The 17,506-nt window shown below is 38.8% G+C and overlaps 1 pseudogene across 1 annotated transcript; it reads left to right on the forward strand.

The window, feature by feature from the left end:
• LOC144648677 (uncharacterized) lies at nucleotides 1–8,700 on the forward strand (annotated as a pseudogene). The gene is made up of 3 exons (XR_013569726.1): nucleotides 1–52; nucleotides 3,939–4,274; nucleotides 8,197–8,700. The product of XR_013569726.1 is annotated as an uncharacterized LOC144648677 (transcript).
• The last annotated feature ends 8,806 nt before the right edge of the window (nucleotides 8,701–17,506 follow it).

Raw genomic sequence — 17,506 nt, forward strand, 5'->3', positions numbered from 1 at the left:
AGACCGCGAAACTTTGCATTTGAAGATTGAATCGTCAAGGAGTCAAGCTAAGGTAACGAAGTGATTTGACATTTTTAAGCGATGACGTCAGGAAATCGCTTATTGTCATCGCAAGACCTACCCGATCTTTTTGTCTGTTTCGGTCGAACAGAAATCAAGTTTAAATTGATAACAAGAAATCGCCGCGTAGAACATAAAAGCAAAATACTCCCGTGTAGTTAGAATGGAACACTACAATGTATAAACGAAAGAGACTAATTACATATGATGGGATCTATTAGAACAAGTAGACAGAAATTTCTAACTCTTATAATAATAAGGGCCGCGATGGGCAAGAGACCATTTGACCTTTCTCGCAGCTTAAAAGCTGACTCCCGCGTATCGTATGTCGTTTATCGGAAGTCACACACTACAATATAACGCAATCTACTGTTGTTCAATTGAGCAAATCTACGTAGAAAATGTATTATTAACTTTGCATCTTTGGCCTGTGAATTTATAACTACTGTTAATTCTGTATTTATTTGAATTCCATCATATCCTAACTATGCTATTTAGACAATCACCAACATTGCTTCTTAGGTTAAAAAAATGTACACTGGAATTGGATAACAGTCTTTATCACGCCCTCAATTATGTTAGACCCTTTGTGAAACGTCATCGCTTCTGCATGCACTGCATGCCGTTTATTTGATAAGGTAACATGTCCCTGCAGGATGTTTAGCAAGAGCAATTTTCCGAGCGATCAATAACCTCCGATTAGGAGTTCTAAGGACGCTGATCGCAAGTTAGGCGATCAATAACAAATTTGTTGTATTTCAAAGGGCCTGATGCTGGCTCGATGTCGCGAAATGAATGAAAGATTTTATCGAAACATTTCACTCTCTGGAGCCGTTGTATAGTATCTTTAGGCCATCGTGTTTGCTTGCCTCGCGGCTCGTATTTGATGCAAAATCCTTTATAGTCTTTAAAATGGGTAGGAACAGTGGATTTTCTAGTTGATATTCTGATATTTCTGATATTCTGTTTGCTTTTAGCCTGCGGTTTATAGCCAAGGCTAGAAACGCATGACGAGCCGTATTAAAGAACTTCTGCGTATTAATGAATTGAATGTATAATATCCGAGTCTTTTCAAGGCTGCCGTAGTTTCTAAGCATTGAGAGCTGTGGCTTCGTTTAATTTTAAGTTCCCCTTAGTTTGAATGGTTGAGATTTGCGTTCTTCGAGCTCAACTGCACCCCATTTTGACGATTTTTTTGTCTGCTTCTGTGCTTTGTTGCGTTACTCGAAGGGCAACCGTAAAATAGGGATTCCGGAATCCGGAATCCGGAAACCGGAATGAGAATGGGTGATGAGAGAAATGATTCACTACTACAGTGACGTCCAATAAAGACATTAAAAGGAAGAAATTTTTGTTGTTTTTCTCATTGTTCTCGAAAGAGCTTGACGTGAAAACGATTTTCAAAACGTGGCCGTGGATAACTCTATCTCAGATAGAATCGCTATCCAATGTAAAAAGTGTTCATCATAAACCACACAGTCCACTTTATAGTGATTTATCCAGCACACATATCGGAACGCGATTCTTGCACATTTGTCTATGGCTGTTAGTACTACCAGGCCATTCTTAGAACATTGACGTCAGTGCGTTAAACATTTGCGTGGACTGGTGGATCACGTGGAAGCTGCATGGCGTTCAACATGTGGTCAAGAAAATCTGACGTATCTAGATATCTAGCGAAGAGGAGAATAAAGTAACTCATTCGTATAGCTTATCTTAATGCAATACTTGACATCGATATTTGGTGGTGATTTGCAACACTGATACATTTTGTGTGCAAAAAATCTCGTTTAATGTGAGACGGCCTATGTTATTATTTTTCTGCTGTTTGCCCGGTGTTTGAGAAATTTGAATAGCAATACAGAACGCTCTTGATCCCAGATGCCCGATTTAATGGTATTTTGCCGATTGAGCTGAAATAAATCACTTTTAAGAGGCTCTCAAGTAATAAATCTCGCTTCGTTTCTGTAGGAGGAAACGCGTTATTTCAGTTCGTGATAAAAAAAATTACCACCCGTGAGAACAGAATGATTCAATGGTTCGACGCTGTAACTGGAATGTCGTTGATAAGTGATGCATCATAAATTCTAGATATTTATTATATTTTTCTGTGGTAAGATGTAATGGCTCTTTTATTGAAGAGACCGTGCACTAAATGAGACTTCGATTACTCTCCCATTACACACTTAGTTGTTGAGATTCTATAGCCACAGCCCTCTAGCTGTAGGAATTTCGGTCAACAGAGAATTATTTTTCAAAAATTGAGACCTAGATTTATCAGGAACGAACTAAACAACGTAATATTTTGGTTTTAAAGAACTTGATTTCTCTAGTCTTTCCGATTTTGTTTTCCAGATTCCGGTTCCAGATTCCATATTTTTTTCTTTACTCGAATTTGTCAGTTTGATTACACCAAACACGCGTTGTTGTTTTGCTAACAATAGCTCCAGACGGCCGGCAAAGCATCATATTTATTAATTTTACTCGAGATGGGTAAAATTAAATTTTATGATACTTTGCCGCCAAGGATGTGATCTGTAGAGTGTATACAGTATAGTGGAGTCGATATCATGAAAATTCATGTAAAACAGACTTTTTATTTGCCTTCACTAAGGTCACAAAATTTGTTACAAAGATCGCCATCTATTGTTCTCAACTACTTCTCAATGTATCAAACGTTTTGATTGTTCAACTTTCTTCCACGTGGCCCGGTTTGACTAGCCAGACTGTAACTTCCGGCGATATCAATCAATGATAATCAATAATCAATATAGTTTATTTTGCAACAAAACAATAAGTAATGACAAAACGTGAAGATGTACCAAAACAGAATTTTAACTGTTCATTGAACGTTTCTTTAAAATACAAGAAAACTCGGTCTTCGGGGAAGTCTCTTAGGGGTGCATTTCTTTGGGAAAATCCAAATTGGAACATGGATCTCAGATCACGCGGATACTTTGCTCCCAAAGAAACGAAGAATCCGTTGCCATGACAACCCCGTAAGCACATTTCGCATAGAACATAACATATCAGCACAAATTTATTTTCTGTCGATGTCCAGCAAATTTCGCAACAAAATCTTTCGCAAAAATCACACGTCGAAATAGTTCTTCTTTAGCCTCAAGTACAATGTAGCAAGAACGCATCTGAGAGCGAAGAATGCGAGATGATTAATGCAAACTTCCCTCGTGACAATTTCAAAAGGATACAGCTTCCGTAGGCACAAGGTGGCTGTTCAAGAAAACTTGCATCCAGTTTAGAATGACACTTATTACTGATCAAGTTACCGTTTCCTTTTACCGTGAATTGTTTTTGTATTTTGATCAAAATAAGCGCCTGAAAACTTACCGTTATGACAATGTTTACAAAGAGCGAACCCGTATTTTCACAGCAATTCAAAAACCGCTGGGCCAATGTACTTTTTCGAATCCTTTCCCATAGAAACGCACGGATCATGAATCCTAAACATCCAGATTCAGATATGATCTGATGTATCCACTCGGAGTGTGGATTCTTCAGATTATTGATCCGAGATTAATCCATTTTCGGATATAGGTAAAGAAGCGCAAAATCCGTTTTAGTAGTACTTATAGTACTTAGTCAATTTCAGTCTCATTGTCACTAAGGCCAATTAGCGAACTTTCTGGGGTGGGCGCTTATTCGAGGCTGGGCGCTAAATCGAATAAATACGGTAGTTGTCTTTTATCTCAAGGTCACTAACTCAAACATCCGAATGAGGCAAAGAAATGTTAGTACCCGTGGGGTCTATGTGATAGGTTACACAGCCCGCGCACTTATTTTTAATTACAAAAAATCTGTCCTTTCGTCTTGTTTACCGTCAGTACTTGTGTTAACATGTCCGCTTCTGTTTTCCTTAGGAACGATGTCTGAACCCAATCAAATTCTTTCCGAGGTCGTACAACGAGCCTTTACTGGGGCTTCTAACTACGAGAATGTTCGACAAGGCTATCCTGTCGAAGCTGTGGAGTTCTTTTTAAACAATCTTGGCGTAAAGCAGAACGGCACCAAGGATCGCCCTTTCACAATCTTGGAAGTCGGCTGTGGCACCGGAAAATTTACTCAGGTGATGTTGAATGTCTTAGAGGGCAAGAATGTGAAAGTAATTGCCAGCGAACCACATCAGAACATGTGCGAGGAATTTAAACAGGTGGTACCTGATACGGAAGTTATCCAATGTACTGCCGAGAAAATACGTAAGTTATTGACCGGTTTTTATACCAGAGAAGAGTTACCCATCTAGACGAGCTTCGGCAAAAATTTTGTTGCTTGTCTGGTTATGTGTCTCTAGTATAAAGACGAGCACAAGACAAGTTACACGTCTAGGCGAGCTTCCTTTCGTCATCCGTCTTTTAAGATGCATTTCGAAAAGTAGCTGGTCTAGACGGGTAACTCGTCTTGTGCCCGTCTTTATACTAGAGACGCATAACCAGACGAGCAAAAAAATTTTTGCCGAAGCTCGTCTAGACGGGTAAATCGTCTTTAGTATAACAACGGGCAATTGCAAAATTGAGGTCATACAGTAAAAACCCGCGAGTAAGAACCTAATTTTTCAAGGTTAGCTTAAAAAGGTTCTAACATAAATGGTAGGTAACGCAAATTTAGGCTATTTAGGTTCTTAATAGGTTCTTATTTTCTGAAGAAAAGTTTACGTTGTTGCTAACAGAACTTTAAGCGGTATTCGGCCTATTCCTTGTATAAAAATTTGCTTACCACAAAAAAGTTTATGCAAAAATGAAGCACTAATCATTCAGAGGTTATGCCTTGTTCACACTTATTTTCCGAAAATGAACATTTTTAATCAATAGAGTGTTTTCATGGCAGCCATGTTGGAGGTGTCAAACAATAAAAGATATTTGCATAAAAATGATTTTTTTCTTTAAGGAAAATCATTTTATTGTTCTACTCCTCCAATATGGCCACCATGAACACAATCTACTGTACTCCATCATCTAAAATGGTACTATTAGTGCAAAATGCACCTTTGCGATAGTTTGTTTGTGGGCTGTCCTCCGTGAACCCACTAATCCGCTAGGTCGCTAATACACTAATTCGCTATGGTGTAAACTTTAATAGTTGATTAATCAATAAATATATCCGGCAGTTTACTTTCGTAATAGAGAACCATCGGATGACGAGACTCGCACCAGGTTTGTTCTCGTTTCCAAAGTAGCTAATTGGATTAGAAAGTAAACTGCGGCGAATATTAGTAATTTCATTGGTGTTTAAGTCTAGGCTCGGTTTCTGTCGCTCTCTTGATTCCGGTCTTTGTTCCTCCCCGGGAAGATACGGCTGGACGCGTGAGTGGCCGATCATGTCTGTGACGTAAATTCAAAATTGAATTTATGCGTTGTTACTGGTTTTCTCGCGCCAACACTGCGGACGAAATGTTACCAGCAGCGTGCGCGCTGAGTTCATTTTTAGATGGATTTATTTTATGACGGGCATAGGAGTATCAAGCGTCTAGAGAAATTCCGAGAATAAGCGAAGCAATGTTACGGAGAATCATGACAGGCAGACTCCTTACTGCGGATTTTTTGTTTTAGCAGGGCGTGCAACAGTTCCAAGCTTCCATGCAGTATGTTGCATTATTATATGACTAGCTTCGTGAGGGGTCAAGATAAAGCAAATTTCGTGCTCTGATTGGCTAGCCGAGCAGTCGAGATGGAGCCATCTTGACCGCTCGAGATCGCACGCTGTGAGGGTTAAAAAAAAAGTGAATTTCGCTTTTGTCTCATCGTTTTACTTCTTCTCGATTCATTCGAGAATTTGATAGTCACCCATTACACTGTAAAATCAATGAAATGATTTTAGCGTGCGCTATTGATTGTGCATGCACTGGCTTCCTTTCGGTGCTCAAAAAACCTCATCATAATAAATCCTTTATTGACCAAGCTTCTTTGGTCAAGATGGTAGGATATTGGCCTCATTATTGTTTTGCATGTTTATGAACATCGACTTCCATAAACACACAAAAAAATAACTTGGCCAATATCCTGCCATCTTGACCTCACGCTTGGTCAATAACCCATATTTATAAGGATGCTTTTAAAAATGAATATAGCTGTAAGATAGCACCTAGCATGCCTAGCAAGTTCACAGATAATTGTTCTACACGGTTTCCTGTTTGTAGAGATTGGCACCTGTAATTTGCTATAAAATGTTTTGCTCGTGGGGTTTGATTTGATTCCTTTATATTTTCAAGATGATTGCTTGCATTTAAACAGCTGGGCTTCCCGAAATCTTGCAAAATTCACCATATCGTCCTTTTAAATTTTAGATTTTACATCAAGCCTGGAGGAGAGCAGTGAAACTGGTCTTAACGTCTATTTAAACTAATTTCAACCTCGAAAAAATATCGGAGAATGGACATGTTTCATTTTTTTTACGTTTCTCTTGTAAAATTTTAAGGTTATAAGATTAAAACGCTCCAAAACGCGAACACGTGCCATATCAAACAGCACTCTCGCATCCGTCAGTTTGAGCTCTGAGAGTGGTAAATGATCGTCGCAGTGAATTTCCAATTTAAGCAATGGGAATAAAGAAGCCTGAAAAAAATTCAGGGCTTCAACGGGATTCGAGCCCGTGACCTCCGCGATACCGGTGCGATGCTCTACCAACTGAGCTATTGAAGCCACACATTGGGAGCGAGGTCAATTGTGAGTTCATATTTTCCCGTGAGAGGAGTGAAATGCTGTAATGTATATGAAATGATTCATATATGAACTGCGGATGTATATGAGAGTGATAAATGATCGTCGCAGTGAATTTCCAATTATGCAATGGGAATAAAGAAGCCTGAAAAAAAAAAAATTCAGGGCTTCAACGGGATTCGAACCCGTGACCTCCGCGATACCGGTGCGATGCTCTACCAACTGAGCTATTGAAGCCACACATTGGGAGCGAGGTCAATTGTGAGTTCATATTTTCCCGTGAGAGGAGTGAAATGCTGTAATGTATATGAAATGATTCATATATGAACTGCGGATGTATATGAGAGTGATAAATGATCGTCGCAGTGAATTTAAATTCACTGCGACGATCATTTATCACTCTCATATACATCCGCAGTTCATATATGAATCATTTCATATACATTACAGCATTTCACTCCTCTCACGGGAAAATATGAACTCACAATTGACCTCGCTCCCAATGTGTGGCTTCAATAGCTCAGTTGGTAGAGCATCGCACCGGTATCGCGGAGGTCACGGGCTCGAATCCCGTTGAAGCCCTGAATTTTTTTTTTTTCAGGCTTCTTTATTCCCATTGCTTAAATTGGAAATTCACTGCGACGATCATTTATCACTCTCATATACATCCGCAGTTCATATATGAATCATTTCATATACATTACAGCATTTCACTCCTCTCACGGGAAAATATGAACTCACAATTGACCTCGCTCCCAATGTGTGGCTTCAATAGCTCAGTTGGTAGAGCATCGCACCGGTATCGCGGAGGTCACGGGTTCGAATCCCGTTGAAGCCCTGAATTTTTTTTTTTTCAGGCTTCTTTATTCCCATTGCTTAAATTGGAAATTCACTGCGACGATCATTTATCACTCTCATATACATCCGCAGTTCATATATGAATCATTTCATATACATTACAGCATTTCACTCCTCTCACGGGAAAATATGAACTCACAATTGACCTCGCTCCCAATGTGTGGCTTCAATAGCTCAGTTGGTAGAGCATCGCACCGGTATCGCGGAGGTCACGGGCTCGAATCCCGTTGAAGCCCTGAATTTTTTTTTTTTTCAGGCTTCTTTATTCCCATTGCTTAAATTGGAAATTCACTGCGACGATCATTTATCACTCTCATATACATCCGCAGTTCATATATGAATCATTTCATATACATTACAGCAGTTTGAGCTCTGTTCTAGAAAAATCAGATTTATGCTGTCTATACGATTTAAGCAGGCGACCTTCCGATTGGTGGAAATCAGGAGGAAATTTACAATGGTCAGTCCACGCGTCCAGCCGAACAGCGGCTGGTTGAAGGCCAGTACTTTTATATTCTTGTGCGCAGTGAATTGCGGTGACAACTTCTCAGCAAGAATTTTCTGTTTGATTTTTACTTTAAAGTTGGATGTTTGTTTTAATTTACAGCCCTTCCTAACTCAAGTGTGGATGCTGTTATTGCTGCCCAGAGCTTTCATTGGTTTACCAACCGTGAAGCTCTGAAGGAGATCCACCGAGTTCTCATTGCAGGCGGATCCCTCGGCATAACGTGGTCAATTGAGGATATTACTGTGCCGTGGCTGAAAGATCTCTACGAATTTATTGAGCCCGTCAATGAGCACTATTCTGTGGCTTTACCTTACAGAGAAAGCTGGAAACCGTTGGCCAGCTTTCACACCAGTTATTCAACGTTCCAAAGGAAAATGTAACCTTTACGCATTGGTTTCCTAGCTCTGTTGACCATGCCTATAAATATTTCGCTTCGTTTTCCACATTAGAAGGTGGTAGTGAAGAAAATAAGAAAGCTTTTAAAGAATGTTTTGATAAGGTTATGGAAAAGCATTTTAATGGAAAAGGAATTCCCTTGGATCATATTCCCATGAAGATTTATCTGTATTGGTGTACTAAGATAACTTCAGTTTGAGAATGGCATTTCAAATGGTGTTGGGTTTATATAGAAATTCCATTTTCAATTATACCTGATTGAAGAAACGTTAACCCGTGACAAACGTCTGAACGTGAATCATGACCCAAATGTTTACTGGGAAGTTGGAAAAAATAATCCCTCCTTGTGACAGAATAAATATTATAAAATGACAGGTTGCATAAATCATACTGGTAAGGCCCCAAAAGAAGAAAATATATCTTGATTATCAATAGATGGAATATTACTAAGCTTACCGAGGCCGTCTACTGCGGCAGCAGTGCAAAGAATGGGGAAGGGTTCGTTCGTCCACGCTAGTCTACGTAGACCGGCTATAAAGTTTTTCTTTTTTGTTTATCTTTCTCGGCCCCCCTCTCCCCCGACAGACCGAGCACCTGGAATAGGTGTTCGATAACATTTACTTCTCTAGTAAAACGTAGTGACTGTAGTTTAACCGCCGTAGGAAACGCTGACGTTTTGAGCGTTAGTCTGCCAACAGATGCCCGCCTCCGACAAAGCTCAACATAAAAATGAATTTCTTTATGTAAGTGTCAATGTAATAAGCACGGCTGTGGTTGTTGGGGACACTGTCACCATTTTCTTCAACAACAGGGATAAAATGAAACGCTCAACTTCCAAATAAAAGAAATCGAAGATTAAAAGCACTGTACTTCCGGGGGAATGTCCAGATAGGATTAGCGGAAAAAAGTCCTCAATTGACATGTGGCGGACCCCAGGCCATGCTCTCGACACCCCGTTAAAAGTATTTATGACTCGCAACACCTCTTTCATGAAGAGATGGCATGAAATTAGTCGAAAATATTGCCCGGACCAAAACCAGACCAAACATTGTTGCCGTTAAAGTCATTTTAGGTAGAAGGTCAGCGGATAGGAGGAAGATGACGAGAACGTTACGTGGTTCACGACCGTATATAGTGTGTCATTTAATGGGAGGTGCAAGTTAACGTCTGATTTACGAAGTATTTCTACTTGGTACCCCCAGAGATAGCTTTATAGTGAAACATCTTTTGCTTTCTGGAGAAGGCATTGTATTCCGGTGTCGCTTTCTCCTGCGAGGTGCTTTCACTCTCTCCCCCCCCCCCCCCCTGCCTACCCTGCGCGTCAAACAAAAAACAACTACACTTCTTGACGTGACCAATAATTTACTTTAGTAACTCAGTGAGAAAATCCCCCTCCACCTTGAACATCCTCATATCCTCCTCAGCCATTTCCCAAGGAAATCTCATTAACCTTCATGGAAGAACTAGCGTGACTTTCAGCAGTCTTCTTTGGTCGCTTTTTCCTGAGTGCGTGATCGTTAGTGTCCAGAGAAGAAAACTGAAATTCTGCCTTAGAAGAGTTGATCCAAATTATGTGAGGAGAATATTGAATATAATAATAAAGAAAATATTTGACATTAACAGGGGAGTTACAAGCCATCACTGCTGCCTTTAGAACAACAACCATATACCTTGACCCTATGCGCTACTCGTATGTGACGTTTAATGAAATAGCGGCATGCGCACTAAGGCAGAATGGCGTACGCTTGCCAAGGTGCCAAGCCTTTTACCCGCACTTAAACCAGGTACCCGGGGGGGGGGGGGGCACTCCCTATAATGGCCTATACGGGGAGGCTCCGCCCGAAAGGGGTACCTTTTTCACGCTGCAGGTATATAAAAGGGTAGGGATTTCACAAGATTAGGTATGTGAAAGGGTAGGGAAATCTGTCATTTAGGTATTTAAAGGGGTCTTTAATAAAAATATTTCGAACAGACGCATCTTACAGCTGTATCATTTTGATTTATTAAACACTACATAAAAATGAGAATAAGACTTCCTGTGTAAGGTATATATGTCATGTCATTTAGGTATGTGAAAGGGCTACCTTTTTTCAATAAAAGGTATACGAAAGGGGTACTTTTTCTGTCAAAATGGTATATAAAAGGGTAAGGGGTTGGACCTCGGGGCGGAGCTTCCCCGTATCAAACCTTTGCAAGTAGCCCCCCCCCCCGGGACCAGGTATCAGTCCTATTTGTTTGGTACGCGTAACAACTTTATCCGAGCCATACCAGAAACGTTAAAAAATACGTTTCGCGGCTTTTCAACGGTCTGTCGCGTACCGTTGTAAAGAAATTTGCGCGTATGGCTTTCTAAAGCACTAGAAAGACAAAAAAGTGACACCAGGTAAAGTTTTACGTTTTACGATAACTTTTCAATGATAGTAGTAAAAGATATTATTCTCAACTGTATTTGAAATCCACACAAGCTCTCAGCAGTATATCTTGGTTTCTTGTGACCTTATTGTAGTAAAATTATCGTTAGGGGGTAACATTTCAAAACTAGGAAATAAACGCGACGTACAAAAAGGAAAAAAGAATGTCGAGACAACAGGAACAATTTTATTTCATTGACTTGGCGTTTAATCTTAAATGAGGTCATGGTACTTTCCCTAAACGATGCTAAACGTAAGGGTTAAGATAAATAATCTGACTTCTTGTCGAGCGTTCTTCACAGTTAAACTAACACACGCAGACTTTCACTTGAAGTTTATCAAGTAGATTGATTGTAATTAAAAATAAGTTCATGGAAATTAACGCTCCACTTAATTAATGGCGCGAAAATTAACGTTAACAAAAATTAATGTTTTAAAATAAATGAGTAACCAGGGTAAGACATTGTTAGAAATTGAAAAGCGATCTCTTGTTAAGAATTTGTTTAAAACAAGCTCTCGACTACCACGTTAAAGACAACAGAATGGTAGTCGAAAGCTCGTTTTAAACAAATTTTTCACCAGAGATCGCTTTTCAATTTTTACCAAAAATTGATGCGTTTTAAATTACCGGAAATGTTTGAAAATCCACGTCAATTTCATGTAGCGTTAATTTCGTGTAATGAGAAAGTACGTCACGCGCGGTCTCACGCGCGCGCGTTCCTCGAGCAACCGAGCAACCTGGTTCCCAGGGTCTGGCAAAGGAATACCACGCCTGGTTACTCAGCGTCACACCAGCTCGATGTTCTGACTCCAGACTTGGCAGCCATTGCACCGAACATCTTCAGTTTTGGTCAGTTTTTCTCGCTAAAGAAAGCTCCAGGTGAGTAAATTAACTTCGTTTACACAATTTTTTTTTTCATTCCGGGAAGCTACGAGAAAAATTAGAGGCATTTTGGTGTTCGCTACGAGTAAAGTCGAACTGCAAACCACTCGCTTGCAGATCAGATTCTGCAGACATGTGGCTGTGCATTTTGCCTTGCTTTAAGTTTATATATTGTCCATTTTGCTTTCCAAAGTATTTCAGTTTCCTTCTTAGCTGTTTTGTAGCATTGTAAGAGACTGGTTTTTACATTACAGGTTCCATATGGTCGGACTGTGGATTCCAAGTGACTGTTGATGTTCATGTGTTGCAATGTTCCTGTACAAAGATGGCGGTCTAGGAGCAGAGTCAAGACACTTCGTTCACCCTGAAGGTTTTTATATATTCATGTAAGATGGTAATTTTCTGATTGAGTGGCCCCTCGCTTTAAAGTTTTTTTTTATCGTGTTGTCTGTTATTCAATCATTGAATTTGCATTTTGTTCAAAAAATAAATATTAGAGTAAAGGGCCAATTAACAAAGTTGATTTGACTCACATTTTTACAATACTATATGAATCAGGACAGGTGATTTTTCTTTATGTACATAGATCTGCGAAAATGAATGGGCTAGAAAATGTTTTGTGGTGTAACAAGTAACTAGAAAAAAATCCAGCTTGTATCTTAATATTGAGAAAGGTTGAAACAAAACCTATCAATTCTGCGCTCTATAGCGAACACACCAAGACACCTTTATCCTTTCTTTGGGTATGGAAGTTTATTGCTAACTAGAGCCCACAAACATGCCGGACATGCGCAAGTAAAAGTAGCTAATAAACCTCGCCCACCAGCACCTAGACTAAGAACCGGGCCAGTGGGAAGGGAAATCGAAAAGTACTTGAATCACTGGGAACAAAGCTAACGTGCTCAAAATCCAGAAAAGAAACTACACATGTGTCTGGATGAGGAAGGCTAATAACTTATAACATGAATAATCAGTAATTAACTGATCGCTCTCCAAAGCCGTTTAGGATTACCTATTTTAACTAGGTCAAAATATCACATTTATTTGTACTCTGATTGCATTAGTTAGAAGGTGCCCTTCCTTCACATACTTCCTATAAGTATAATAACATGGGTTTACTGCTTTAGATTTCCACCGGATTGCTTTCTATTCCAGTCCTTAGCTTTGCTTGTATTGATTGTCTACTTTATTGTTACTTATTTTCGCGGGAACTTAATTTTGCAAAAATGGAACAGGCATATCTCGCGGGTCTTTATTTTCTCGATTTGGCCAAAAATAAGTAATTAACAAAAAAATGCAATAGAAAACGTTTAAAATAAATTTTTGCGGGTATTTAATTTTGCGATTTTTTGAAAATCGTGAAAATTAAGTTCCGCAAAATTAATAATCATTCGTCATAATGGGACTCGGGGCACGACAAAAGTGCTGTCCGATAGCCCAGGGCTAGTGGAATCGCCGTCGGGCTAGCGTATTCTGATCACGACTTGCCCGACGGGCAAGAAACATTGTTTGTTTCTGATGACAACCTTCAGAAATAAATGTACATCAGACAAATTAGAGGGAAAAATCTGGGGCTCGAAAATGTGACTCACTGCATCCTTGGTGTTTAAAACTCCTGGTTTTATTAGTCGCCAACTTGAATGTGGCGACTATATTCCTCTGTTTTAAGATGAGTAACGACCATTTTCTGAGGAATTGTGTCCTTCCAGAAAATTATATTGGAAGATCTTTGCTTCTAAACTTCAAAATAAGAAAAGAAGGCATAGTGCTACAATCCATGGTATTTCTTTGCGGTAAAGAACTCCATCACTTCATAAAACTTGCAAATGGCTGACTGTTTTTGAAAACGCTCCGAAATGCATGGCAGGCATTGGATGCGTCATGTATGCGTCTCTTGTGTGTCTCCTGAAATGTATGTTTCAGGATCCATCATATTTGTAATCCTCTACATTAAGCTACAAAGTTAGTTGCCTCAGAATCGTAATTATGTGTTTGTTTTAATTCTTGTGGTAAGATTATTTTCTTTTTCTTTTGAAATGTTTATGAATTTTATTGTCTCCAAAGGAAGATCAATTTTAAATTTGCATATAATTAATTATGCAAATTACCTTCGGGCTAGCTTCTCAGAGCTTTGGGCTAGTAAGATAAAACAACAGCTTGCCCTTGGGGCAAGCTGAGTTTTCTTTTTTCGTCTCACCCTGATGGGTTCACTTCTTTAGATTTCAACTGCCAAACAAATTTCAAAGCACATCAGGTAGTTTTGTGTGGAGATTCATGTTTGAAGGTTTTTTATAGTGAGCAGGAATTAAAGATAGCAGTGCTGGTTTAAAGAGAGAAAAATAATTGACGATTATAAACCAAAATAAAACAAAACTTGTCTATATCGGGAGATTGAAACAGATTATGTGATAAACAAATTTGAAAAAAATAGGTTAACGTTGAATATTAACAAACAAAAGAAATGCGCCCAGCGTTGTCCAGGCAAACCTCGGCCGTGATGTGTAACTAAGGCACCATCCGTTTGACCAGTGAAACGAAAAGCACCCTTTGCAAAGGCAAAATCTTCAACGTTACCCGGCACGTTTCACCGGGGGTCATCCACCAAATCAGGTTTACTTTGATATTTACTCTTACATTTTTTTGAAAGGTTCACTGTCATTCCAGAGATGCTAGTAGCTGTAATTAGACCAGCAAGCAGGAATTATATCCAACATTTATTCCTTTTGGGGAATTATTTCATAAGAATGACAATATTTTTTTAGTCAGTAGATAACAAATGGTTCTGTCAATTAATCAACATTTATTCCTTTTAATTATTCCTTTTAATTATTTCAAAGAATGACAATATTTTTTTAGTCAGTAGATAACAAATGGTTCTGTCAATTAATCAACATTTATTCCTTTTAATTATTCCTTTTAATTATTTCATAAGAATGACAATATCTTTTTAGTCAGTAAATAAAAAAATGCTTCAATAAAACTCAAAATTGTTTCTTTGAAATTTGTGGTTTTTCCATACTGTACTGCATCAGCAAAATCCCTCTGACGAATAATTATGGGGCACTTCCATTTCAGAGGAAGCACACCATGTTAAAGGTCTCTCTTTTGAAAGAGGCTCTTGAATATTAAGTGGTTAATAATAACAACAATAATAATAATAATTATAACAACAACTCAACAACAATGGTAATACACAAAAGTGTCTAAAAATATAATGGTATATGGAAGTAAGAAATACAAATTTAAATGTTAAAGAAACAATCTATTATGATAAGTATTAGGAAATTCCAAAAAAAATATATTAAAAAAATAAAACATGCATTGTTGAGTTATATAAGCATTTGGGAATTTTTAAAAACACAAGAGAATCACATAGAGTGAGTGTTGTTAAAAACTCCCAAGCGTTTACATTACAGCAACAATTTCTTTTATGAAATGTAAACAGCCACACTTTATAGAGACATTTAAACGAGAAAATGATTGCGAATTTTAATTAAGACACTTTAGTTTCCTCCTTACATGTACATGCTTTCTTTCTATTGGCTGAAATGGTTTAAATGAAAAGCAAAACGAGAAAGTACGTCACGCGCGGTCTCACGCGCGCGCGTTCCTCGAGCAACCGAGCAACCTGGTTCCCAGGGTCTGGCAAAGGAGTCCGCTTTTGAGCAATTATTCTTTTAAATATCGTAAGACGGTGAAAATAAAACACCTCTTTTTGTATTTCTTGGAGCTCTGTGTGAGCAAAATGGTGCTGCACAAACAGGCATTTTGACAAACAAAAGCCAATAAAAAGAAACAAGGAGTTTCGAGTATTTAAATTTCCCCGCCAAACTTCAGGCTGAGCTCTTTGACGTCACGCATACATTACCAGCTCCAAGATGGCGGGGTTCAGTTGTCAAGTTTTGGGCTACTTCAAAGAAAGATTTCGTAGGGTTATAGTGCATGTTGGAGGCTGAAATTTTGGTGGATAACGTATCTTTGTATAAACTTTTTATTGGCGTAAAGAAAATAAATGGCCATTCTGGAGTGAACTTCTCCTTTAAGAAAAATCGTAAAATAGTCTGGTAATAGATAGGTTTACAATCTGTACAACTGACTCTGTCATTAATTCAATAACAATAAGCTTTTTTCTTGGTGCAGAAAACCGGTAATTCGAGATGATAAATTATCTTGAAATCACGGCGGCGTGGAAAAGCATAAAAAACGCTTACAAAATTACAGAATTCAGACTACTAAATCAACACTAGGACCGCTTTCCACGCGTTCGTTTACTACTAATGTTAATAGACATACTCCTTTGTATATTCTGAAGCACTGTTGTAATTTTCAAAAGCGATAGACATGATTCAAAACAAAGCGACGCTAGACAATGAAGAAGCAAGTCTCCCGAAAGAAAGATCTCAGATAACAACACGCGCGCAACAAATCTGTTTGCCTTCAAAAGCCTAAAATTCCGGACTCAAAATGGATAAATGAGAGAACCTTGAAAGAAACTTTGTTTAGAATTTATTTTTAGTTCGGATGAAGTCAAGAAATCTGTTCACAAGCGTCAGAATATCGAAATTTTTCGAGCCGTGCTGTACTGCACGGCAGAATTAATTATTTACATGTTCATGTTGAAAGCGAAGTTTTAATTTTAGCAGAGAGCTTTTTGAGTCAATTGTACACTAAATGGATTTACCGATCGTTCAAAAAATTACATCCAAGTTCGAAGCAATAACAATACATTACCATTTCGTTCTCAGAAGACTTGAGAAGCCGCATTTAGTCCGTGTTCAAGTCCGTGATTTGAATTCAAAACACATTTGTAAGCGCCATTACACCATGTCTTCGCGACGGTGGAAGGAAAGATAAATCATTCATCAACAAGGTTTTAGCACTCTGTACTCCATGGTTTTCCGTTTTAGGGCCACTTTAAAATTCTATAGTGTTTCTCCTTTCCGTTTTAAGTCCAAAAGATGGTATTTTTCTTGTTCAGAATAAAAAACAAGGCCTTGGAAGTTTGTAAATACGTGCCGCGCGACTCCATGATTTCCATGTACATTTTCAACGCACGGAATAAGACGAAAAACCTTCTTTCTAGGACCCCTAGAGTTCCCTAAAAATATGCGCAGAAAACGGATTCTGATTGGTTTATTTGCCTTTATTATCTATAGAACAATAGGAGAACCAAAAAAACTCAAGGGAGGGAGTGAAAGGGCATTTGCCAACACGTGGTTTTCAAGGCCGGCTGAGGCCGGCACAGGCATTTTGGGGGTGGTTTTCGCTCGGCCGGCACAGGCGCCAATGGGTTAACTAGGTCAAAATAACACATTTATTTGTACACCGGTTGCATTAGTTTCCAGTAGCCCTGTGTAGCAAAAGTGCCTTAGGCAGGGCTTCTGATATTATGCGATGTTGCGATTTCGCATAATTGATCTCAAATCGCAACTTTTTGCATAATTCATCAAAAATCGCATAATTCATACAAAATTGCACAATTTGAGCAAAGATAAAGGAAATACTCGCTTTAACTAAGTTCTAAGCCAATTCAACGTTGTTTCAAGGTGGTTTACCTGTCAAGAAAACCTTGGAAAACCTCTGGTGTGGTTTCCAAACGAACAACATCACTTTGAGCGGGCAACTTACTTTTTCAGTTTCAACTTAATAAAGTAAATGGTTTGAACCCAGGAGTATCAGTAGTTCAGATAGTGTGATCGTCCGGGTGAGAGTAGTTCTG

The sequence above is a fragment of the Oculina patagonica genome, chromosome 4 (genome assembly GCF_052425735.1).
Source record: "Oculina patagonica isolate OP01 chromosome 4, crgOcupat, whole genome shotgun sequence".
In the NCBI taxonomy this organism is placed as follows: Eukaryota; Metazoa; Cnidaria; class Anthozoa; order Scleractinia; family Oculinidae; genus Oculina; species Oculina patagonica.